The 24,690-nt window shown below is 39.0% G+C and overlaps 1 protein-coding gene across 1 annotated transcript in view; it reads right to left on the bottom strand.

Annotated features, from left to right (window-relative positions):
- The window catches only part of LOC133125218 (fidgetin-like), a 48,058-nt gene extending 23,576 nt beyond the window's left edge, over positions 1 to 24,482 (bottom strand). The window contains exon 1 of the mRNA XM_061236973.1: positions 24,308 to 24,482. The gene's annotated coding sequence lies outside the window, so the exon portion shown is untranslated. The remainder of the gene's footprint in view (positions 1 to 24,307) is intronic.
- Between the last annotated feature and the right edge of the window lie 208 nt (positions 24,483 to 24,690).

Here is a 24,690-nt window from a genome sequence, read left to right as displayed (position 1 = left end):
CATACGGAGAGAGCACTTTTCAACCTCCGCGTCGTGAAATGAGAGCTAATAAATATTAATGGGCTCTGTTTGAACCCCACTTTTACACTCATTTAAGCGCTGTAAAGGAGGTGTCGGCAATTATTCATAGAAATCTAGGATCATAGCTTATTGGTGTGAAAGCAAGTCGGCAGGCCAAGAGAAGATCTAAGCTGCAGGATATTAAATTGAGATTCCCCTTCCTCTCTGATCCCCGAGAGTATTCATGTTTCCCTCTCGGTACGCGGCACCTCGGATGTGGCGGCGCGGGGCGAACGTACAGGGCTGTTGGTTTCGCTTTGTGCGTTTCCACGGCGTGCGGAGAGGCCTGCTAGTAGGCGTGTCCGACGCAGGTTTGTGATAAACGCCACGGTGGACTCCCGTTCGTCACCGGGCACGACGAGCTGAGATGGCAACCGTCTGCAACGAGGTGCCGTTTGAGGACCCGGACGAACCAGCAAGGGCCACACTGAGGAGGTTCTCCGTCAGGCAGAGAGGGCACACACACAGAGGATATAATACAGGGCCAGCGGAATGAGAACATTCCAGAAGAAAGCTTCACATGCTGTGTAACCACTAGAAAGACCTCCAGTTCATAAATTTACTATGTGTCTCTGCAATGTTTTCTGATAGAACAAAACTATGGCTTCATTCGCATTGACAGGTGGTGAAGGTAGACACTGGCTATCTTGCATTGCAGGGGCAGTGTATCACAACACTTGCATGCAGAGGTACAGTATAGACAGACAGCTGAGAAATAATAAGATTGAAAACAATCAGGCATTGGTTGCTTTAAGCAGACCCTGTGGTTTTTGTTGTGAATTTTAATAGTATCTTTTTATAGCACGTCTGTGTCCATTTATTTTTCCTGGTTATGAAAGAAATCCCCATTTGAGCAATGAGCAAAAAACGTTATTCATAATCAAAGAGTGGAAAATAGAAGAGAGCACAAATTTTAAACATGGTCACATTCACATTAAACAGCCACATTAATACAATTATTTATAAATAACGATTGAATTGGAATCTGCTGCATTTGCATGTTCTGCATTCGCCCAATTAAAAGCTAATTAATTAGATACAATTCTATTAAGAAACAAATCCCACTCATCAATACGTGCAACCTGAGGTCATTCACTGCTCAAGTGCAAATTGGCTTTAAGGTTTATACCAATCTAAAAAAGCACAAGAATACTGCACAAGAATAATGATTTGAAAACGGAACATGTACCCAGGTGATTAAATGGATAAACCGATCCCACGTCTGTGCACAGTTGCTGGCATTAGGGAGGAGGCCTCAAATTTAGGATACCCAAGTACTGGGTGTGGATACATCGCTTGCTGTAGGATCCGGCCCTGAGGAGGACTTGAAGGCAGACTTCAGCCAAATAAGTACAACCCCCATTTGAATCATCTAATGCGATGGTATGAAAATTTGTAATAAACTTGGATTAGGTACACACAGAAACAATTTTTTCTACTGCAATTTTATCATGTCCAAAGAAGCAAATTCCAAGCAAGTTCAACAACCCATTAATATACAACAAGATAAACATTTCTCAAAAAAAAAAAAGCTACCATAACAGGTCTCAAAAGATGCAGGCATATGAAATCGCTCATTGCACAGTGAACGAGAAACCAAGCAACCCTCAGCCAAATGGTTCAGATGTTCACTTGAATAATACATAAGCTTAACCAATTATTACAGAATAAGGCCTTAATGGAAAACTTTACAGTGAAAAAGTTCTTGTCCAATCCATTTTAACACGATACAAACAGTTTTTGAAAAGCAGTATCCTCTATTGAAGACTTTTCACATACTCTAGTCATGGAAAAACTAATTCAGACATTAAAAAGATAAACAATAACAAAAATGATGGAATATGTTATGGTGTGCGGAAATGGCAGTACAGTGAATCTCCTTGACAAGCCCTAAGAGACAATCTTGTTTCCTGAAAAATGAGCTGCATTCCCCATTGTGTTTAGTCCTTCCATTTTAAGGCCAGACCAGCTATATCACATGCTCCCCTCCCCCAAACATCCTTATGTTGCCTTCAGTGTCACAGAAAATTGGAAAAACACTTTTCTATTAGTCTCTTGTGATAATGCAATGCACAGACAGTCCTTTCAGTTCGGTCAAAAAACTTTACAAAAAAATAAATAAAATAAACAAATGTATAAGTGAAGCAATTCATTTTGGTTGAAGGCAACTGTTGCTGGAACCACAATTTTCACTCTACACATCAAATATGACCTGTCGTAAGAGTTATACGTAATTCTGCTCCCTGTCAATCTAAGTGCTTCCCGATTGTCGTCAGTGACAGTTATGGGTTCTGCTGATGAATAGATTGCAACCAATCAAATCAAATGAGAAATTCACACAGGTTACATGAATTTTATCTCGGAGGGAAGACATCATGTCACCCGCACACAAACATACATCTACGGCATGAATTCATGTATGTACACACATTAACACACATTTAGCCTGACGTCATAAAATGTATAAATTAAATGACTGTAAATGAGATTGATACTGCATGGTCAATAGTATACTATATTGATATTACACACTCATTTTCTTTCAAGTACAATACAGTTGGGCTGAACCGTCAATACCTGGGAATTACTGTCAAACACTACACAGTGAGCATTTTATTAGGTAATTATTATACATACATTATATGTTTTTTACAGTTATTGGTCTGCTGCTGCTGTAGCCTATCCACTTAAGAGGTTTGATGCGTTGTCAGAGATGCTCTTTTGCATACCACTGTTGTAATGTGTGATTATTTGTGTTAGACACCTTCCCGTCAGCTTTGACGAGTCTGGCACTTCTCCTCTGACCTCTCTCATTAACAACACATTTTTGCCCGCAGAACTGCTGCTCACTGGATGTTTTGTCACCATTCTCTGCAAAGTCTAGAGCCTGTTGTGCGTGAAAAAAAAGAAATTCAGGAAATCAGCAGTTTCTGAGATATTCAAACCACCCAGTCTGGCACCAGCAATCATTCCACAGTCAAAGTCATTTAGATCACATTTCTTTCCCACTGTGACATTTGGTCTGAAAAACAGTGTATATGCTACATTCATCATGTATCTGATGCTTCAAGATTGAGCAAAAACTACTTTACTGCAAACAATCTACATGTGTAATTATCATGCTAATGGATACTGGACACAGTAATTATCACATATCATACAATGTTTTGCTGCTGCTCTGAGCTATTTTTATACACAAAAAAAGCCAAGGACATGAGATTCATTCTTTTGAGTTTATCAGTATTAAAATTACTATATAAATTCAACCAGTTTTGAATAGCTTTATTATTATTCTTTTTTTTTTTTTAGGAAAGTGAGGGCCCGCATATAAATGTGTTGCAGCTTCAACAAACATGAAGGTGTCCAGTCATCCGCCACCAGTTTACACACATCCAATGACAGTATTGTTTTCCGTGGCGACCCATTGTCACCAGGAGGCCCGCGGTTGAATTCTGCTCGGTGCCGCGCGGGTCTTCCCCAGGTGCCCTCTGGGAAAGCGGTTAGGGCTCTCGGTGACAGAATGACAGCCACGGGCAGACAGCTGAAGGCCCCACGCCTCATCCCCCACTCATCGCGCCACGGGCCTCTCGCACAGACATGTCCTCCCAACGCCATGGGATTTTGTATAAAGCACTGTTCCGCAAAAATTTTTGGCTCATTGCAAATGCAAAATTACATTTAGGCCCTTCCTTTATCTCCCGCCTATGCATACCTTTGAAGGAGGCACGGAAGGTCAGCTTTGTAAACCCACAGAGGGTTTTTTGGGGCAGACTTCTAGGGCCAGAAAGTCCACATGCACTATTTATGACTTCAAGTTTTTGTCTATTCACAAGTTGTTTAAAATGTACTTCTTTATTTTTTTTGCGCACTACTTTGCCTTTGACAAAGAGTTGAACATTCCAGGGTGCGTAAATACAATTTGCCTGGAAAAAATTACAGTTGAGATTTGGAGGCATATCTGAAAAAATCTTCTAAAAACAAAACTGGTTAATGAATAGTAATCTCATTAGAAAGACTTGTTCATTTTCCTTTTGATTTAAATTCTGCTTTACCTGGTTTTCACATTGCATCAGAGAACAAAATCAATGGTAACTGTGAAACACTGAAGAAAAATGGAGCCACCGCACTGCTCATAGTGAGTAACTAGACACCTATTACTGTCCTGGACAGCAAACAGTACATTTTTCAGAAAGAAACACTGTAGCGATTAACACCTCAGCCACACACTGATTTAAAGTCCTGACATTATGGAAAGCAAGCTGCAATATGCTGCTGTTACACAGGGCTGCCTTTAAAGTATTTTGCCAACATTTTCTGAGGGTGCTTGGCTTGCCAAGGGTCATCTGAAAGTTTGCTTGCATAGATAGGGTCAGGTGTTTAACTTAATTTGGAACTGCAATACTATTAAAAACAGTATCTCATCTTTTAATTATTTTTAAAAAGACAGAAGTTTTCTTTCAAACTACTACCTGTTAAGGATTGCTCAACTGATTGCTCTAATGTTTCTACCATAAGACAAAATAGCTTTAGATGTTACAGTGTCCATTCTCCTCGTAGGGAATAGAAGTCCTAATCTGTAACCAGAAAACAGAAAGTCTCCAGCCCAGTCGACTTTTTACCACAGATACAATCTTTCTTTATCCCTTATACTTATACTGTACAAAGAGACAGATGAACATCAAAACAAAATTGAATAATGGCTGATTTTAAAACAGTCAAAGACAAAGAAGGAAATATCAAAGCAAATTTCAATTGGGTCACCAAGAGTTTTTCCAGTTATACCTGCATGTATGATCAAAGGGATTCAAGACAAGACCATACTCATTTATGATCTCAACCATAACTGAAATTGAAAACATGACAAACTGTCTATTTCTTTCCAGACCATAACAATGTAATTATGGCTTCACTTGGGAATTAGATGGGACAGACTTTCATGATTTTGCTATTAAAAACAACACAACAAATGTAACCTATTTAGAAGAACCCAACAAAAAATGAAAACATGCAATTATATTACAGTGGAATGCAGAGCCTTCTTTGGATAACATTAAGAATTACGAACGTGCATTGACATATACTACACATAAACATGAATCCTCCTTTTTTCTTTCCATTTTTACAGCCACTCAATGTACGCCACAATTTGTGCCTCCCAAGTCACCGTGGTGCCGCCGGAAAATGTACAGCAGTAGAAGAATGCACACCGCTCTGACACACTCACCTGTGAGCCAGCCACTACTTCACATAATACCGGTCACACAGTATGACAGGAGAGCTAGCCCGAAATGGAAGTACAGAGTTCTATGCCAACCAAAATATAGATACACATACACATTGATGCAACGCAGAATCACCTTGGAGCAAGACATTTCGGAACCAAATAAAAACCTGTACTCATCGTATGTGATCTACTTCACATCACACATGGACTTATACAAGTGTGTTACAATGTAACACATGCGCAAAAAGGTTTGACCCATTATTGTAAAGTATGAACATTGCGATGGTCACAATGCAAGCTGTTGCAGAGGAACTTGTGGGGTTTCCGATTTCATGTCACAAAGCAAGAGAATAAAGGTAGTATCCGCCACGTGATGTATAAGCACAATATCATATAAACAGTGAAAGAATTTGTACACACAAAGAAACCAAATACAAAGAGATATGTCTTCCCCACAAGCCTAATTTCTTTGAAATGTATACATTGCCAGTAAAGGTAGTCCCAATTAAATATTACTTTATTGTTCTTTTTTTTTCTAGGAAAAGGGATCCAAGTCAACAAGAGAGTGCAGCAAGTTGCTCTGTATCAGTTATTTTAGAATGTGCAATGACATCATTAATCCCTGAAGCGATTTCTTGATAATGAGCACAAAAGAGGTGTCAGCCCTCATAAAGCCCTGAAACCTCCAGGATAATGCTGAAGACAATCTTTTTTTCTTCGCTTTTAAATTAATCTTATTCCATGTGGACACCTGGTAGAGCCGTCAAATAGGCCACACACACAACACAAGCAAGCCCAGTGCCTTCCATTTCACAGCCAGGCAGTCAGTCACATGTATTTAGCGCATGCATCCCTAGGACAAAAACTCTGGGGGACGGGATAATGTCCATGGACAAAAACAGAGGGAGATCATGGACGCAATCGTGTAAGGCCCTAGCAGTGCAGCACAACTGCAACATGAGGTGATGGCATCCACACAAATTAAGTGGTGTCTACCTCTTGCTTTTATGCGAAACTGGCTATAACTACAAATTGCTGCAAAATTGTTTCATATGAAACACTGGGTTATTTTTAGAGGTCCAAAGATGGAAAGAAGACCTGGGCAATCACTTATGTATGGTGTTTGGCCAGGTTTGGTACGAATCCTGAATCAAGGAATAATTTAGGTAAACATGCTGCATTCAAATTCTGTGGGACAAAACATGGTACATTTCATTTTGTATGGGGGGGGGGGGCACAAAATCAAAACCAAAGGCATGTTTAAAACGATAGCACAAATGAACAATATTGTGAAGTGCACAGATAGGCAAGCACCGGCATTTGTTTAACTGTACAAAACTCATCCAACGAGTTTCAATTATCGTAGTTGCTGTAGCGAAGTTAAACAACTGTTAGCATTGATGATTATTATGACCTAAAGTGAGAATGTACCTTGTTGGATGGTGGGGCATGCTGCATCAAACAAACAGCACATTAACATCTGCCAGCCTATACTTGCCATGCTGAACCATGACAACTATGACAACTCCCGCAGAAATGAACAAACAGCAAGACACCAAACCCATTTGTCCATCCGTTTACCGTGGGTATCAATTAGTATGGACCAGGGCGTGCACATCTACTCATCTTTACACAACATGAAAGTGTCAGCGTAATCACTGGTGTCGTCCGTCAGCCAATCCAGATGATTTAAAGATCAGTAGATCAGTGTTGCAGCCACTCTGAACTAATGCTAATCAACAAGAAACATGTCTTTAGAAAGAATCTTCTTGTCACAAACTCAAGAAGGGAGATGCTCAGCAGAGACCGTTATCCCACACGACTGCGATATCGTGGTAACTGAGAATGACTACTGTCCCTGAAACTACCTTTAAACCATGCTGAATTGTACCAAGCATAAAACTGAGATATTAGAAACCGCACATTTAAAACAAATACTACCGTGTTGCAAGGCAAGGAAGCAAACTAAAGAGGAATCTCGTTATGTAGCAGCTCCAGGCTTAGTTTTAACCGAACTGGTGCTAGTTTTGCGGATAGAAATAGGGTCAGCCACGACGTACTTTCTGGGGGAGAAGACGGATTTGTTGCAGCACCCAAAAAGCAAAATCTGGCCCCAAACCTCTGGGGAATGATAATTAGAATGTATTTCTGCTGAACTTTGAAATACAAAAACATGATATATTCATCAAGTATCATTAGAGCACAATTACCTTTCAAAAGGCACACAGTTTTAGTCTGTCCTCCATGCAGAAAAGCGCTAATGAATATTACATACAAAAAACGCACACAGAAAAGCATTGGAACGATACTCTAATTTCTCAAAGGCATATAAGAGACTAAAAGTTAGACCGCTTACAAAATTCTCTCTAGAACAATTGTATTTTGTAACTCTATTTTTAAAACCTGGGCTTTACTCTTAACACACAAAAGCCACATTTGCCCAACTCACAAAATGCTGCTGCCCACAATCCCCCCTTTGTTTGAAAGCATTTATCATTGTTGAGGCAACAATATGGCATCTCGCTAATTCTCCTTTAACGTGAATGCTCCATTCAGTCATTTCAACGAGATCCATTGCCCACACTTTTTTTTCCATATTGACAACAATATTCAGCATGACTTTCTTGGCAGTTTCCCCAAAAGTAACAAAAGGAAGGGAAAAAACCTTTTGTCAGTGACACACTGACAGCCTGGAAAGCAGGCGATTTTGAAAACGCAACTTTCAGAAAACACACGTCTCTGCTCTGACATAAAGCGAAAATAAACCGAACCACACACAATCGGGTGTACTCCATGTCCAAGTAAATCCTTATGGTAAATTTGTCATCTACAGTACCACTGCATTTCCAAAGCCCCGTTTTGTGTGTACAAGTTTGGTAGATATGGAGTTGATAACTTGCAGACAATAAATGTGCAACACTAAAGGGTTTAAACACAAATCTAAACTTAGGCTTGTATATCACCGCTTGCTAATTATCAGCTCTCAAACTAAAACCAGTGTTCCCTCACTTTGAAGACAGTACCAGTCAAAACTGGAAAATATAATTTATTGTAATGTATTTGCCTCCTGAAATGTTATATACTGCCAGAATATAATTATGCAGTGTTTTTTTTTTTCATTATATGCAAGTGAATTTGGAAAGGAAGTCATGAATTCCTATTGAGCAGAACTATGCAAAAACAAGCCAAACTAGTTTGTATAAAACAGTCTTTGAATGCCACAGAAGTTCAGAAACGAACAAGAGAAACTCCTTCAAACAAATCTTCTAAATATAATGTATTTGATATTTGCTTTCAATGGGAAAAGAAGATAAATAGATGAGAAAGATGGATCAGAGTTTATCTTGCAAGCTATCAACTTCAACATAATTCAACATGTCCAAAATTGATAAGCACAGAACAAGCAAGCTAAAGTCGGATACATATAACTATCCCGAAATATCAATGCTTCAGACAACATTGACCATCATTGCCTGTAAGCTTCAAAGAGGATTTGATTGCATTCAATAAGGATACCAATGTAAGTCACCTTAAATCTGGGAATGCTTCAGAACTACTCAAGTCTGCCATTGACAATGATAAAAAAGCTCAAAGGGGAAACTAACAAGCCATTATTTCTAATATTAGAATACGAAGGCAAAAATACCTTTACTTTGATCTAACCAAATAAAATAAAAGTCACATAGATATTACATTTCAATATTTCAGTGTAGCAAATATTTGGCAACAAAATTGAACACGACAGCAAGGTTTCCTTCAGAATACAGAGAAGGAGTGTCACAACTGCGGTCTCAAACCACTGCTCCGGTGATCACAGGACGCAATAACAGTCCTGCGTCTCGTCATTAGCGGCCAATCCAGCCCGTCTGACAGCAAGCAGCCAACCAGCCCATGGAGCGCAGATCGCAGTTCGGCCGTTTCCAGATCACTGCCTCCCTGGTCAGCCCCGACTCGCATTCTCAACTGGATTACACCAACAGTTATTCCTAACACCTCGCAGCCCCGTGCCAGTTTACCAACACCCGACCCATTCTCAACACCCCCCCCCCCCCCCCCCCGCGCCCCCCTCCCCCACTTCGAGACAACTAACAGTCTGACGTTCTCCCAGGTACCAAGGGTTCTCCCTGTCGATCCCTGGCCGTCTGCCAGCTTGTCAAAATGCACAGCTCTGTGAAGGGAGAACGAAACATTGGGAATTTGTCATGGACCACCGATGCCATGCATCTTGTATGACTGTCCTCCTAATTAAGTTCCAACTTCTTTCATGTGATCTTTAGAAGTACATCAAAATATCAATTTGAGACAATTAGCCAGTGAACGTGATGACTCAATTCATCTTTCCAGAAGGGTTTTCAAGAAAAAAAAAAAGCAGCTACAAGGTTTCACAGCTTTCATATTCTGGTAAATGAATGCAAGCTGTCTCGCATATCAATGTGCAATTTTGCCCAGACACTAATTTCAATATTTTAATTAGAATTGTAAGGTCTCATTTGCCAATACAATATAGCAGTTAAGGAGCGTTCACATTCATTATGATCTTAAGAAGCAGCCTTTTTTTCAGTGTAAGCCAGACTTAATAGTATTTAACCTGTTGATATCTCAGAAAAGCCAGAAAAATCTTTTCTGTGGATGCTGTGCGCAAATATGAATTCCTTTCAAATTCCAGATGTGAGGTTCTCATTTGATATAAATTACTGGCAAGACGAGAAAGAATGTGAAGTGCCCTAGGAGGTAAGAAAATAATTAATTTTACAATTAAAAGATCATGGCAAACTGAATACAATTGCGCAGTGGATAGGCTTGCGAAGGGCAAGGTGTTATGGGGAGGCTACCATGTTGTCTGGTAAACCACTCTAGAGTACAGTATCTGGACAACAATAGCCTTGAAGCAAGCCTATGGATGCTGGCTACCAAGGACACACGCAGAGCACACAGATGGAATTACAATACAGACCAAAGTATAAGAGAAATGTCTCATCTACTACACAAGATGCTAAACTGTGCTAAAGCTAGTCAGAAGGAGAATTGATAATTCCTCGCACCCGAAACAGCAAACATCACCGACATTATATTCAATAGAACAGCTGTCAAAGACTATACATCTGCAGCACCCCTGCCTGTTTTCTCATTTTGCCTAAAAGTGCACCCTTTACTACGTATATTCCAAATCAAAAATCAAAAGAATATGTACACAAAGGCTTTTGAATGGGAGGTCAAAGTATATAATAATTTTAATATTTCACATCATTTAAAATATTTAGGAGATTTCATTAGACATGCTGTCTGTAAGAATAAACACTGCCTTCAACACTTTCAGTATTGCATGCACAGTGCACATCACCGTGTCTCCTTGAACTAAAAGTGAGAGTGAGAAATAAAATCCATCATTATAGCCAATAGGAATCAAAAGTTTAGAGCATCTAATTAAAATGTAAACATTGTAATGAAGACATCAGTGTTTTAGGCAAATGTCTCTCTCCCTCTGCCACTTGGGGTATGATAATTACTGAAGCAAATCTAGGAACGATCATGAATCCCCTACGAATCCAGATTAAAAGCATTACTGCAAACCTAGTTTTGTACACTAGGGGATTGTCTATTCTAACCAATCCCCCGTTGGCATTGAGCTTCCTTCTGGTCTTTAGTAGTACGAAGACGGCGATGGCGAAGGAGGAGACGGAACAAAACCTACAGTTCATTCTCGCAAATTGTGAGAAAAAAGGCCTTGCAGACACAAAGCAACACTCTTTTCAAATGATTTAGATTACTTGCGTGACACACACACACGTTTAACAACTACCTCCACTACATGCAATTCAAAAGCTTGCCAGGTTATGTTTCAGTCATGCGCTGCAGAAAGTGTCTTACATGAAACGTGTTTCACAGTCGAATTGTGTTTTACATACTTGTTTTAACTCATGTGACAGTTTAAATTAGAGCAATGTACATTTCTTATGTTCGTTATTTAAGCGATAGTGGCAGTTTGTACCTTCATATAGACCCTGTCTGCAATTAAAGAAATGTGTATACTGCAGCGTAAAAAAAAGAACCTTTGTGTGGCATTAATTTGACACTTTCACTTAAGAAAGTAATCTTGTCAAATTCAACCAATTGAAGAATTAACTCTTATCAAAGTATCATAGAATGTTTTCTTTTTAACGAACACATAACATTGCAAAAAGGCTGGTCTTTAAATATTTCTGTCAAAACTAATATGTTTCAATAAATAGAAACAAGAGTCATTAAGTCAAGTCATTGCACAATAAATGCATGTACACTACTCCACTATAATCACCGTTAAACAATCTGAAATGATAATCTTGAAAATACTATACCTGGAATACCATCTCTTTTTCTTTTCTTTTTTCAAAAAAGTTGTATTTTCTTCTTGCCACAATCCCCATCTGCTGCACAATTTCCACTTTACTACTATTCATATATTAATTTAATTTTGTCTAACAAACTTCTCCATTTTAAGACTGATGAATCTCCAAATGAATCAGACCATTAAATAAATGGCAAAATGAGAATTCTCAAGGCAAAACAAGCAGCCAAAAAAGGCGCTGCTGGCCTTGCTAATGATAAGTCATTTATTAAAACTGCTTTCTTTGCTAATAAACAGAAATATACACTCACAGAGCATTTTATTAGGAACACCTATACACCTACTTATTATGTGATCATCTAATGAGCCGATTGCATGGCAGCAGTACAATACATAAAATCAGGCAGATATGGGTCAGGAGCTTCAGTTAATGTTGACCATGGCATGATTGTTGGTGCCAGAAAGGCTGGTTTGAGTATTTCTGCAAATGCTGGTCTCCTGGGATTTTTCATTGTCTGTAGAGTTTACTCAGAATGGTGTGGAAAAAAATAAAAAAATAAAAATAAACATCCAGTGAGTGGCAGTTCTGCGGACGGAAATGCCTTGTCGATGAGAGGTCAAATTTAGAATGGCCAAATTGGTTCGAACAGGCAGAAAGGCTCCGGTAATTCGGATAACCACTCTGTACAATTGTGGTGAGCAGAAAGTTGTCAGAATGGACAACACGTCGAACCTTGAGGCAGCTGGGCTACAAAAGCAGAAGACCAGGTCGGGTTCCACTTCTGTCTGCCAAGAACAGAAAGCTGAGGCAGCAGTGGGCACAGGCTCACCAAAACTGGACAGTTGAAGACTAGGAACACGTTGCCTGGTCTGATGAATCTTGATTTCTGCTGAGGCATACAGGAGGCAGGGTCAGAATGTGGTGCCAACAGCATGAATCTATGAACCCAACCTGCCTTGTGCCAACAGTCCAGGCTGGTGGTGGTGGTGGTGTAATGGTGTGGGGAATGTTTTCTTGGCACACTTTGGGCCCATTAATAGCAATCAAGTATCCCTTCATGGCCACAATGTACCCATCTTCCAATGGATATTTCCAGCATGAAAATGCAATGTCACAAAGCAAAAGTTGTCTCAAACTGGTTTCATGAACATGACAATGAGTTCAATGTTCTTCAGTGGCCATCCCAGTCACCGGATCTGAATCCATAGAACACCTTATGGATGTGGTAGAACGGGGGATTTGCAGCATGAATGTGCAGCTGACAGATCTGCAGAAATTGCATAATGCAATCACGTCAACATGGAATAGAACCTAAATTAATGTTTTCAACATCTTGTGGAATCCATGCCACAAAGAATTGAGGCTGTTTTGAGAACAAAGGGAGGCCCTACCCAGTATTAGTATAGTGTTCCTAATAAAGTGCTCAGAGAGTGTATACATTTACACTCGGTGAGCACTTTATTAGGTATTTATTAGACTTATTTTTTAGACTTCTACTGCTGTAGCCTATACACTTCGAGTTATGATGCGTTGTGTGTTCAGAGATGCTCCTCTGCATACCACAGTTGTCATGTGTGTTTATTTGCGTTATGGTCACCTTCCCCAGTCTGGCCATTCTCCTCCGATGTCTCTCGTAAACAAGGCATTTCTGTCGGCAGAACTGCAGCTCACAGAATTTTGTATATTAATTGGGCAAATTGTTTGGCATGGCCTTCACATAAGTGGAAGACCATCTACTTGCATTTACATTATTGGCATTTGGCAGACACTCTTATCCAGCGCAACGTACAGTTGATTAGACTAAGCACGAGGCAATCCTCCCCTGGAGCAATGCAGGGTTAAGGGCCTTGCTCAAGGGGCAAACAGCTGTGTGGATCATATTGTGGCTACACCGGGATTAGAACCACCGACCTTGCATGTCCCAGTGATTTACCTTAACCACTACACTATAAGCCGGACCATACAGGCCGCTACTTGTTTACCATCTGAGATACTCTGAGCTACTCAAACCACCCTGTCTGCCACCAACAATCATTCTACGGTCAAAGTCACTTAGAACACATTTTTTCCCCATTCTGATGGTTGACGTGAACATTAACTGAAGCTCCTGACCCGTAGCTACACGATTGTATGCATTGCACTGCTGCCACACAATTGGCTGATTAGATAATCGCATGAATATGTAGGTGTAATAAAGTAAATATGTTCCTAATAAAGTGCACAGTGAGTGTATATATTTTATAGATACAAATAAAAGGCGAAATGGAGTTAAGTGCTCAGTAACACTCTTGTGGCAGTTGCCGAATGGCACATTTTAGCAGAGCTCATTTGTCAAGATTTTGTTCAAGTGAGCAGGAAGAGGGAAGTTCCATTGCTATATTCAGAGGGTCCGCTTATAACTGAATCATTCACGGCAGAGATGCATTTCTTGAAAACCAGAGATCTATAAATGAATTGGTAAATTAATTCACGTGATGGTATAATAGGTTTTGTCATTTTAATCATTAATATCTTTATCATTAAGAGGAATGGTATTCAGATAATGTAATGGACTTTAAGGTAGCATGTTCAAGACCATTTCTCCTTAATCCTTTTATTTTTCATTATTGTTCCTTTGTCCTTTTTTTATATTCATACATCTTTTCTGGGGGGTGAAAAAGTCTCATGAAAACATAATTACTTCAGATATGCCACACTTATGGTATGTGAATAACTGAATTAATACATAACACAATGGATAGATATTGTATTCCAGTGAACAACATACAAAAAATAATTAATATGCAACGCCTTGAAGTTGCAGGCATACACACATCTGATAACAAAGCAACAGGTAAACGGTAAACAAATAGATGCTCTTCTACATTATGTGACAGCCATGCCAAACAATTAGCCAAATTAATATACAAAAATTAAATATTGGCATATAGTAAATGTACCAGGAATTTGTGCCATTTGATTTCAAAGCAGTGATCTACAAAATTGCTAAAGAATATTCCGTACCTATTCAGTTCCTTGTCCCTGGTCCTGAGCATATCTAGAAAATGTACAGTCCATATTTTTTCACACCCTGAAACTAGTTGTGTTTTAAGTTCTAGCAGTGCTGTAACAAAACGTACTGGGTGCATGAATGGGTTTTATGGCACACAGTCCAGCTCTCATACCACCTACATTTACACAACCTGCATGTTGCAACCTATAGGACTCTGACAGGAGCCTGAACTGTGGTGCAGTCTATAATGTAAGTCAGCAGGACTTTTTTTTTATTTTTTATTTAAAAAAAAAAAAATTTAAAATCAAGTTTGTCTATTAAACAGATTTAGTGCCTTTTGTTAGATGTTTCCAGTTAAACGGTGTTCAAGTGCAGTTTTTGCATGAACAAACATTATGATCAGTGCAGGAAATGATGTGCTATTTTCTTCTAACCCTTGCCTCGCAGCTCAAAAATTAACGTTGTTGAGAGCAAAGAAAAGTATCGACAAGTAGAGTCCAGAGTCTCCAGAAAACATCATCGTCCCCACAGCCCACCAGAGAAAGTCATTTGAGTTACATACAGACTAGGTGGTTCAGATAACCAGTTCAGTGTACCCCAGTGCTATTAATGTTATAGTTGCTAAATAAGCCATACAAAAATACATTACAGTAAAACAATTGGTTAACAGATCTATTGGGAACCAAGCACTATTGTCAAAGCTCCCTTTCAGTCTCATCTTAAGCAAGCTATCATTAGCCTGTATAGTTAGCTCAGATATGTAAATGCATTTCTTTAGCCATTTCATACAAAGATTACAGAACAGAACGAACGCATTTGCAGCCACACATGTAAAATAATAACTGCAGTTAATATGCATTTTAAAAGGCTATACTCAGCATACATTTTGTTTTGTGTGCAAAACCTTTTCACAGCAGAACGCATGCTGTGAAAAGCTCTCTATGTGGACTCAAAGCTCAAATTTAAACTTGAAGAATGAGACATCAATGAAAGATAGAAATGCATCCATTTCAATGCTGGCCCTTCCTGTCTATTTACAAGCCAGGTGGGATTCTAAATAACTCAAGTCATTCAACTACCTCATCTTTTGAAGCATGGATTATTTCATAGATTACATTCCATTTACTGTTCACACAGTACCTGATTGGAGAGGCCAGTACACATTACGGCCTATCAAACTCAAATGGAAATAGGACCATTTAATCATTTTATATGCTGTTAACCTTAGTCTTATTTCCCTTTATAGATTCATGGCCATTCTGTTATTAAAAGCATTGTTATTTGCCCAACATACTGTAGGCACCTGTTAAATTGTGCCGTTACACAATAGTAGTTCCAGGTAAAGTTCTCAATGTTATAGCAAAATTCAGTCACCGTAGATCAATACCAAGAGTAATTCAGTGATCACAGAAAAGCATCTAATCCATAAGAGAGAACAGTTCCACAGCAAGGGAAATAACTATTTTGTTCTCATTATTAAGACATTCAGGTTGAGAATGTAAGTATTACACATTATTATTTGACAGTATTAGGTATTAGCAGGCACCATTAAACAACACAATTAATAAGAGAGCAAACTCTAGATTACTGGGTTTAGAAGACCCGCCTAGGAAAGACTTGCCTTTATAAAACATTTTTAAAAAACATTTCCAAAACCATCAGGTGGTAGCTAAAGATAGTCAGTTTTAGTGAGTTATACTTAAGACTCAAATAGCTTTTAAATAGTTCCTATTTTCAAACATCTCATTTTCATAAGAATGAAATCTAAACTATGGCTATTGTTACAAATATATATTTCCATGTTCACCGAGTGGCATTTCAACCTAAAACCTGGCCCCTGGTGCAGTGATCCATTCCACGGCCTGGAATGTAACCAGGACTGCGTTCATGCCAATTTTGGCCAAGGGTCACGGGGGGTGCATAACTGGCCTCGCGTCGCCCAGGAACAGAGCGTTTAATCCGGTACGGCATACGGCATCCACTGCCACATCACACCGCAGTGCCTCTGCCACACAGGCTACCTGTATTAGCAGTGCAGACCACCAGTGCAATAACTGGACGTCTTTGCTAGCGGGCCGCAGTGTGACAAGCAGCAGCAGCTGGCTGTGCGAGATTACGCTCTCCTGAACTGACAGAAGATGAAGCGGAAGGATCATAGCCGGACACTCTTAAGTTGAGAAGAAAAAAATGGCGGAAAACACGGAAACGTAACATTTAATCGGAAATGGTGAAACTGGATTTCATTGGCGATTAGTAAGCTGTAATTTATTGGGTTTACCGTGATGCAGGGCTGGCCAGCCGCTAAAGCAAAATTGTGATCGTCACGCTAACAGAATTTAAGCAATTTTCAGGTTTCGGATTTTCAACAGTCTTGTTTCTAAACGTGCCACATACTTCAAGTAATGGCTAATTAGCATGACACTATGAATTGGAAATTTCTGCAGCATCCACTTGATGCGTACACAATACAAGGGGCTGAGATCGTATCGGCCCCGAGCCCTCATCTCATGAAGCAAGCTTGGCTACATTCGATAAATTCCCCTCAGGTCAGTACATTTTTGCTCTGTGCAAAAAAGACCATCATAACCTGAAATATAACATTTGCAATATTGCAAAATGACTCCAGCATGACAACGCAAAATCCCCACTGAAATATTAGAAATGTAACTAAATTTAAGGAATCCCACATGAATTTCCAATTCATATCTTCAACTCAAATTTGTGGACTCAAACATCTATTTTCTCGGATTTCTTAAAACAAGACAGAACAGAAATACTTTATCACTAACTGCATAAGAAAAAAAAAATATGGCTTGGCTACTTCTGCTTTTGCCCAAAACAAACAAGAAAACACAGCAGAAAATGTGCATAACACATACAGTTTGTATATCTATGCATGAATATACACCATTAATAGCTACTATTCTAAGTATACACATTTTTTTTGGCAAATACAGCTCTATGGTGGCCTATTAAAATATCCTTGTTCTGAACTAAACCGGTCGTCATAATGTTAGACCCATTTTCAGAGCAGCAACCATATACGAGGACAGTAATCACAGAAGCACAAATGGTACATAGGAACCCCACACCAGAGGTGGATAATGGACATGTATGCATTGAGAAAGTGTGCCATATGCTGTCAGTCAGAACAAAAAAAACTGTCTAAGCAGACAGTCTCTGCGTCTAAATGAGATGGTGAAAGGGGGGAGGGGGGAGGGTGGTGTGTGTGTGTGTGTGGAGGGGTGTCAACGATTCACGGTCCTTCATCTCTGCAGTAGCGCAAATATGTCTCAGTATAGCAACAGACAGCTGCTTCCACTTTCAAATGCACCCCAACTTAGATCACTGAAAGAATTGTCAACGTGTAGAGAAACACACAAAGATAACACAGCCAGCTGCCATGAAGGGAGAGAGAGAGAGAGAGAGAGAGAGAGAGAGAGAGAGAGAGAGAGAGAGAGAGAGAGAGAGAGAGAGAGAGAGAGAGAGAGAGAGAGAGAGAGAGAGAGAGAGAGAGAGAGAGAGAGAGAGAGAGAGAGAGAGAGAGAGAGAGAGAGAGAAAATGGAGGGAAATGCAGCACTCAGAAGAAATGGGATTTGTTCTATTTGCATCTGCCTCCCTTGGGGTCTGGCGGACTTTTCAAATGGAAAGCACAAAAGACAACACTTAACATATTTGCTTTAAGATGACAACCTTGTGTTGATTTCATTTGAGCCCGTCTTTGTCAGGACCGGAGATATGACGATGAATAACATTCGCTACAGAGGCTGACAAATGTATCCATCTGTAATAGTTGCTTGCTTCATCCATTTAAACAGCATCACAGATCTCCCAGGAGTGTTCGCCCATAAGTAACTTTAGTTAGTATGAGGGTTTCTTTAATGCTCAACATTAAAACGTGATAAATTCTGTCAGTCTAATTTATTTCTATAATCCCAGTGGAAAATGTGCCGGTTCCCCCTCTCTTACCCCAGCCGGGTACATGCCTTTTTTAGCGATACAGACCAGTTACAGTATAAATAAATAAAGCGCACCAAGAAGACCGTTAAAACGTTTGTTTGTCAAAACAGGCATCATGTCCAAAACCGCTCTGCAGACTGCTTTCAATAATTGTAATTATCCCCTTCATTATCCCTTTGTCAGGGGCTATTAAAACCCGAAGCTAGATTAAGACAAAATGACACATTATGTACATAATGGATAACATCGCATACAACTGCCAATTAGGCGGACTGGGCTTCTCTGAAGGTGAGGTTCCGGCACAAACAGCGATAAGATCTCGCGACGTAATTATAATTCCATCAGAACGCGAGCCGTAAGCTCACCGCATTTCGCTCTTTATGACAGCAGCCAGGGAGCAACAGTGTATGACATGCTATATAATTCACTGACTGGCCCACTGGCCACAGGCACCATCACTCTTTCTACTATTGATTTACCAAGAGAGACATCAGGATTCCATGCCTTGTATTATGACAAGCCTGGGTAAATGTATTACAAATCAATTACTGCTGTTATTAAATTTGTAGCGCCACATTTCAAATTCTGTAAATCTTACGGTGTGCAAAAGTGGAGTTGGAAAGGGTTGCATGAATGCAAATACTTAAGCATTCTTAAATCTAGTAGAATATACTGTTCGTGCTGTATGATAAGTATATGCTATCAGGTACAGGTATGTTATAAGGTACCGCCGTTTATTCTATATATTTTTTGTGCATGGCTACACAATTTAATTTATTCTAGTGTTCATCATCATCAGAAGGCTGCAACTAACCATGGTGAATATGTATGAATATTATTTCATTATCTCAAATATACATCACAAAAACAAACAAGAGGTTTGAATAAAATACTGCCTAGTCACACACAGGGCTTAGTTTCCAGCACCCCAAACCAAGGCTTTGCAAAACAAGAAATATAAATCGGACTCCCTAGAATATTCTAGAAAAGCATTCATAATTTCAATTGTTCTTCAACATACTGGCAGGTTGCCATGATTTTTGTTTCTTCTATATTTAAATAAGAGGCCCTGCAACTAAACTTGCTTACTAAACAAAGAATGTACAACACAAGAACCATGCAGACATCTCCAACTGAAATCTCAATCTCACAAAGGCATTGGGACTCCATAGCCATTCTCTCTGGGTTTTTTGGTCCTGAATCACTGCAATGTAACAATGCAACAAAGGCAGAAAAAAAAAAATTCTGGGAATTTAAACTTTTTACAAGATCAACAATTAATATTATGTTCTGCTGATAAACAGTAGTCACTTTAGTTATTTTTAGCAGATCACTCTCAGATCAAATTGTTTTCAACAATTCACACTACCTTACACTTGTTGCAGTTATAACAGGCAATGCAACACGTACAATTAAAATACTGTATGTAAATAATAATATAAAACACAAATGTGTTCACTTGAAAGTCCATCCATTCAAAACCAGTGTCATGTTCAATAAAATAATCAAAAGCAGCTGACTTATAAAAAATACACATGGATATAGTAAGTGCAAACAGATAATCGAAATATGTATTAAAAGTAAACTTAAATTTTCCTCTTGGGTAAGAAAAGTATATTAGAAATATAAAATGTAGTACTATATTATATACAGTATATTTTCACACACACACAAACACACACACACACACACACACACACACACACGTTTATGTCAGCCATTTTCTTGAAGTAATGCTCTAATGATTGTAATCCATGTTACAGAATGGGGAAAAAACTCATGTATACTCATCCCACCTCATACAGTGCCAGGGAAGCAATACTGCTTCCATCTTGTAACTCTAAATGAATGAAATGCTCCCATCGCATGTCAAAATGTGTGACATCAAGTAAAGAGGGTGATGAAAAGGGGTGGGGTCACTGTCTGTCATCAAGGCTACCGTTGGACTCAACTCAGAAGGGCCTGCGTCAACTTTCCAGTTCCATGCTTATGGGGGAGAGCTGGAGGTTAAATCAGGACTAACAAAGATTTCACTCCCTGTAACACTGACATCATCCAACTATCACACGCATCCTAACCGTACAGTTAAATTAGGCCTATTTGCAGCTGCAACTCAATACAACCCCATCGGATAAATAATTAAGGTCAATATACAACCAAATTTACTATCAGCCTGCCATTGTGATTTATATTCCAAATTACACGGGAGAAATATTAACCAGAAAGCTATTTTAAACATACCCTTTCCCAAAAAATATTTTAAATCAGAATATCAAAAAGGAACCACTCATTCAGTGACCACCACAGCAAAGTAATCTTTAGTGTCCATTACAATCATTCAAAACCATATGAAAAGATAAATACTTACAACAGACATGGACGTGGACTACTTTGTAACAAATGTAACACTTGTAACTCGCACGGATGTTTAAGCCTACTGAACACATTTTTATACTGCTTCTCTGGCAAGGTGTGTGTACCAGTATGCAATTACTGTGGGAAAACCTAACTCAAGTAATGCAAGACAGTTCTATCACTTAAAGCAAATTGGTATATTTTTCTCTTCAAAGCAACATTTTACACAATACAGACAATATAAGAAGCAAACATTACCGCAACAAGTTAGTAAGTTAGAATTGATAAATCATACAAGAGGTGCAGCTACGACAGGTTTGAGCTTCAAGAACACACTTTTACATAAAGGTTAGACACGGGTGTGCATTTAAAATAAGCACATTAGACCTGAACAGCCAGAGATCTTTAAAGTCAAAGGTTAAAAAGGCAGTGCTGTGCATCGTTTTCAATATACCCATCTCCATGCAGACTCCAGCAACGACTGCTTACTTTAAAATATAGGCTTTAAATATAGGCTAGATTTATATAAATGTCTATGCTAAATAAGATGTAGAGGTAAGGAGTAAGTTTGGAACATATCAGTAGGCTGGGGGGTATTAGATTTAGAATTAAAATTTGTAAATCTTCAACATACCATTTACCATAGCCAGCACCGTGAACGCGAAACAAACACCATGTATGCATTCATCTAGCATCTTATTATTGAATCGTAAAAAATAAACAATTACTGCATTGTTACGAAATTCCATAATTATTTCGTATACAAAGAAGTATGGCACCAAATGAAAACATTCTAAAATCGTGTGTTGCTGCTGTGAAGGCAAGTCTCCAAATACATGTAACCTGTTGTAGCCTATAAAAATAAGAGACAAAAGTAACCAGTTTTATTTAGAAGCCAATATCATTAGCTGATCCACGTGAAGGGACAGACTTAACTTGATGTCCGATATATACGCAGCATGATTAACTATACAGAAATACAAAAAAAAAAAACGAATTAATCTGATTACTTGTATTCCTATCAAGCGAGGAAAAAAAATTATACCGCGAAATTACAGCACCAGAAACGTAGTTTAAGAACCACGCAGACATTTAGACGGGCTTACAGGAGATGCAAGTCTGTAAAATAACTATGCTGAAACTGGAAAACTGTGTTGACAACCCCTATGCCTATCGTGGGCCTAATTAATGTATACAGCGTACACTGCCAAGACCAAAACTTTTTGTTCCTTTGCTTGAGGAAGAGCTCTGCAATTTAACTGCCGAAATATATCGCAGTAAATAAATGAATTTCGCGCTCTGTGTAACATGTGCTTTTCTTCTAAACATAGGCCAAGGTATTGATTTACAACACTCGTAATGTCATTAAATCAATATTAACAAACAACGTAAAAACACAGTCGTATTAACCACGTAGGCTATAGGTACTACACGGTCACGATCTTAGTACTATCGAGCACTGGCCTACATGCGTCCATCGAATCTTTTTTTCCTGTCTTTGCTTTTTGCAATCACACCCTTAATGAGCATCAGTCTGTGGGAAACATCTCTCCCTCAGATATCGAGATCTTAGAAATGGTTCCTGCCCCCGATTTAAAATGTATGCGATATACTCATCAGAAGCAAGCTGACCAATCTGCTCTGAATATATATTAAAGCTTTAACATGAGGACGGGGAAATCTCCCATCTGGTAATCACATCCCTCAGAAAACCTCCGGGAGAGAGGCACCACGCTCATTCCGAAAACATTTCTGCACTAAAATTATGTGCATCTTAAAACAAACATCTAGGCTACACAAAGGTTTCTTTTTGAATTCAGTAGATTCAGATGCAAAAAATCCATCAATTCACATGGTGATTATTTGTTCTGCATGGAGAGGAAAACGGTTCTGCAGATAAATTAGAAAAATATTACTGCAACATGATTTTGTGTAGCAGCCTATTGGCAACTATTTTTAATACAAGCCGAGAAGATAGTAGAAGGCTACCATCATAGGAAAATAAGAACAATAACAAAAACGTTTTAACAATTGTTCTGCTAGAAATACACATGGAAATATAAAATTAGGCAGCACGTAGGTCATACATGTAAACTGATGTAATGAACAGGCCTATGCAATGAGTCATGCTTGAAAATGTTTTAAAACCCACACAACTGCTACTAGTACCATTTGTACTACTATTAGTATGTTTAGTTACTATTGTAATTAACGATTAAAATTTAGCAATACACAAGTTGAAAATTGACACTCGCATACTTAAATCTTGAAAAAACTACAGAAGTAATTTCACAATGTCAAGTCTCAAGCACAAATAGTATGGCAAACACTGACAGTCACATAATAAACACAAAACACGAATTTTACAATCATTCCGTTTTAACAAGTAACATAACACCGTACACACAGATGGAAAGCCAATCACGATGCAAGCGATTTTTATTTTCTATAGTTAGTGAAGTAGATCCCAAAATTGACATACCATAAACGCTGCTGCTACTGATCATTTCTTGCTGCGATAACAGGGGGAAAAAAGAAAGAAAGGGCTGAATCGGAATTTTCTCAAGGAGGGATTCCAAAGGTTGCTTTTCATTACAGCCACTCTTCCTCTCGGATATCGGATTTCACTGCCTTGAAACGTGGGCCATTTTTGTCAGGTATTCATTTAACCTACATGCATATAATTAAGAAAAACAACACCAACAAATGCTCTTTCGGATAACAAATGAGAACAGAGATGTGAAAAAACGCATGGCCACGAATGGAAGTCTATGTCAATTTCACTCGCTCTCGTTGAAACTACAGTGCTGTGGGGTAGAGGGGTACGAGGGGGGTCAGAGAATTGCGAATAGCATTAAAACGCACATTTTTGCCAGCTAGATTTCTGAGGAAACGATACACCCACCACGCCGTCCCCCTCTCTTTTAAAAATAGATGCTATGTCTGCAGTTGCCCCCACAACGAGCCAGTGACATTGTATCTAATTCCTGTTATATGCTTCAAGTGATCACGGGAACTTTTTTCAAACGATGATACATGCATGAACTTCTCGTCGCTGAAAAAGTTACTTTGAAACAATTTAAAACCGCACCCAATGTACTCTCACTTTCTCATTAAATACAGTACACAAGAATCGTAATAAAACACGCGTATAATATGTTTCCCAACCATATCGCATCGCAATTCGTCACCGCGCTTTGCGATAGGTTAACAAAGTCTATTAAAATATGTTGCACGAACTGGATTCTTGCATTTGAATGTAGATGTACGAGCTGAGGCATGCGAAGGTTTGGATAGGGTAGGTTAAAATAAGAGCGGTCGCTCTTTCGTGGCATTGCTTCGGCATTTTTTAATTGCCCAGATCTCACATATCCCCATTTAAGTCTTACCTGTATATGTGGCAGGGCAGCGTTAGAGGTTAGAGTAACATCGATCCGATGTGTTTGCTGATGAATGGGTTTTCGGGTTAATCGAGGATGCTTTCGATTTGAAACCATTCCAAGTTAGTAAAGGGAAGACTGACCACAGCCTCTGCCATGTTGGAATTTCAAACCCAAAACAGCTGCTTTGGAGAAGCCAGCATGCCGCGGAGTGCGCATGCGTTTTTTAAAGGAGCCAAATTCAAATCAATTCACTCTCACGTCAGAATTAATGCACACATTTTCTGTAATGTAGCACTATATATAATTAATTGCTATTAACTGTTGTTTAAAATAAAGCCTGTGTTTTGTTTTAAAAATCTAATAATAAACAATGCAACAAACTAGATTTT

Source organism: Conger conger, chromosome 3, assembly GCF_963514075.1.
Source record: "Conger conger chromosome 3, fConCon1.1, whole genome shotgun sequence".
Lineage (NCBI taxonomy): Eukaryota > Metazoa > Chordata > Actinopteri > Anguilliformes > Congridae > Conger > Conger conger.
Note: the sequence above shows the minus strand (reverse complement) of the source record. Positions and strands in the feature narration are given on the sequence as shown.